This window comes from Meles meles, chromosome 4, assembly GCF_922984935.1.
Source record: "Meles meles chromosome 4, mMelMel3.1 paternal haplotype, whole genome shotgun sequence".
Taxonomy (NCBI): Eukaryota; Metazoa; Chordata; class Mammalia; order Carnivora; family Mustelidae; genus Meles; species Meles meles.
The window spans coordinates 116,707,815-116,711,130 of record NC_060069.1 but is presented as its reverse complement, the minus strand read 5'-3'; the positions used below and the strand labels follow the sequence as shown (position 1 = coordinate 116,711,130).

At 38.3% G+C, this 3,316-nt stretch overlaps 1 pseudogene; it reads right to left on the bottom strand.

Annotated features, from left to right (window-relative positions):
- Nucleotides 1-2,052: 2,052 nt before the first annotated feature.
- LOC123940444 lies at nucleotides 2,053-2,972 on the bottom strand (annotated as a pseudogene).
- Nucleotides 2,973-3,316: the final 344 nt, after the last annotated feature.

Genomic DNA, 3,316 nt, shown 5'->3' with positions numbered 1-3,316 from the left:
GTAAACAACATGTATTGGAGAAAGGGGTACCCTCTTACACTGTTGGTGGGAATGCAAGTTGGTGCAGCCACTTTGGAGAACAGTGTGGAGATTCCTCAAGAAATTAAAAATAGAGCTTCCCTATGACCCTGCAATTGCACTACTGGGTATTTAACCCACAGATACAAAAATAGTGAAAATAAGGGCCATCTATACCCCAATGTTTATAGCAGCAATGGCCACAGTCGCCAAACTGTGGAAAGAACCAAGATGCCCTTCAACGGACGAATGGATAAGGAGGATGTGGTCCGCATACAGTATGGAGTATTATGCCTCTATCAGAAAAGATGAATACCCAACTTTTGTAGCAACATGGACGGGACTGGAAGAGATTATGCTGAGTGAAATAAGTCAAGCAGAGAGAGTCAAGTATCATATGGTTTCACTTATTTGTGGAGCTTAACAAATAACATGGAGGACATGGGGAGACGGAGAGGAGAAGGGAGTTGTGGGTAGGTGGGAGGTAGAAGGGGAGGTGAACCACGAGAGACTATGGATTCTGGAAAGCAACCTGAGGGTTTTGAAGGGGCGGGGGGTGGGAGGTTGGGGGAACAAGGTGGTGGGTATTTGTGAGGGCACATGTTGCATGGAGAACTGGGTGTGGTGCAAAAACAATGAACACTGTTATGTTGAAAAGAAAGAAGGGTCAGGGGTGGGAGGTTGGGGGAACAGGTGGTGGGTAATGGGGAGGGCACGTTTTGCATGGAGCACTGGGTGTTGTGCAAAAAGAATGAATACTGTTACACTGAAAAAATAAATAAAATGGAAAAAAAAAAGAATAACAAAGTGACTATGTTATGGAAGAAATAGTATCAGGATACAAAAGATAAGTAACCAAAGTTTTACAAAACACAGAATCAGGGCCAAGGCTTCAGGAGTATCAGTAGAATAGTGTGGATTTTCCATGTTAAGAAAGGAAGGACAGGATTGGACTTGAAGTTGGGTCACTCATTATACTTAGATTATGGGGTAGAAGAAAGTTAACACTTAAAAATTCTTAGAACAGAGAACATCCAAAATCTTGCTCATTTTCATGATAGAGACACCCTCTAGGTGCTCTGACATCATATTATCTTAACATTATTTCAATTTTGGACACATGCTTTTGAAGTCTACACCTCAACAACAAATTAAAAAATTACATATTACTGATGTATCTTACTAGCTTTATTCTTCAAAAGAAAGAAAAAAGGAAAGAAAGATTGACTATTTCCTTCCTCTTCTCCTACTTCTCTTTTTTTCTCCCTGACCATCCCACTTAAAATTCTGTAGTCTCTTTTCTTACCTTTCTGAATTAGCAGACTTTTACAGATTACCCTACAACATACAAACACAGCTAGAAAGGGCATGTAGAAGGCATCATAGACAATGAGAGGCAACATTCCTTTTCCCCCCTGCCTGGTTCCATTTCATTTCTCATAGACCCACACTGGGCTAAGACTATCTCTTACAATGTGGCTGGACACTCACTGTTTTAAGTCCCTTCTTATATTTTCCTCATGGCTCCCCCATTTCTTTTTACTTCCCTTAGTGCTTTGAGAATTGTTGAATACCCACATGAAGTGAAATTCACTATGCCCCAAATAAAGTAGAATGAGAGACCTTTAAATGGCTAGCAGAATTCTTGGGTCTTGTTGTTGATTCAACCATAAACCTGCCTCCACTGGTGTGTATGGTCAATGGGTATGGCAAAATGTGCATGGCCCACCCTCCAGGCTAGATGGCTATATAATTATCAAAGACATCATAATCAATTCCTGTTCAGAAGAAGTACAACCTACAGCACTGAATTATTTTATAAAACTACAAGGAAGAATATGTAAGCATATAAGATATTTTTATTTGTTTTATGCTTCAATGATTCTAGTATGATATGAACACTTTTAATAAATCATTAAACCCTAGGGCAATTATAATTGGAAATTCTTTTCACACTTGCCAAACAGAACCATATATAATCTGCATAATTTGTCATGCTTTTAATGAAAAAGAGAACAGATAAGAGCATGAGATCTAAACACTTCTCTTTAACATTTTTCTCATTGAATCTATGACTATTTTTTTATTTCTCAGGCTATAGATCATTGGATTTAACAAAGGAATTATGACAGTATAAAACAGAGAGTCCATCATATCTTGATCATCCGATTGTGCAGATCCAGGACACACATATCTGAAGAGAAGAGGGCCATAATATAAAGATGAGCTCCACAGGTGGAAGAGGATTTTTTAATGCCTTTCAGAGACTTCTTTCTTCAGATTGTTAAGAGAACACGTGTATAAGAGACTAGAACAATCAGAATGGTAAATACCTGTATTGACCCAGAGAAAATAAAAACCATCAGAAAATTAAGTGAAGGGCCGGTACAGGAAATCTTAAACAATGGCATGATGTCACAGTAAAAGTGATATATTATGTTAGAATTATAAATGATTAATCTGAATAAGAAACCTATATGAATTACAGAATGAACAAAACCACCTACAAATGATGAGACTAACAGCCAGGTGCAAAGACTATAGGTCATAATCACTGGATAAAGTAACGATTTGCATATGGCTACATAGCGATCATATGCCATTGTTGCCAAGAGAAAACATTCTGTTGTTCTACCAAATACAAAGGAAAAAAGCTGTATCATGAGTTCAGAGAGAGAGATCATCTTACTCTTAGTTAGGAAGTTGACCAGCATCTTTGGGGTCACTGTGGATGATATCCAAGCATCCACAAAAGCTAAACTCCCAAGAAATAAGTACATGGGGATGTGAAGGTGAGGGTCATTACATATGAGAGCATTTAGCCCAAGGTTTCCAACAATGGTGATGAGGTACATCACCAAGAACACCAGGAACAGGGGTGTTTGCCACTGTAGTTGATATGTGAATTTTGTGAGAATAAACTTTGTCATCAATGTTCCATTTTCAGGATCCATCTTGTTACAGGATGACCCCTGAAATGAAATGCGGTAAGTATAGAAAGAGCATTCATTAGGATTATATACAAAGAAAAGAGGAATAAAGTAGTTGAAATAAAGCCATAGAGTAATCAGAATGCTCTTACTTTTATTTACTGCTACTATAAAATATGAAAACTATTTGGGGAACTGAGGTAACAGAAAATGAAATTATTTCAGTTCAAAAAATGTACAGGGAGATGAACCATGAGAGACTATGGACTCTGAAAAACAATCTGAGGGTTTTGAAGGTGCGGGGGTGGGAGGTTGGGGTAGCCAGGTGGTGGGTATTATATAGGGCACGTATTGCATGGAGAACTGGA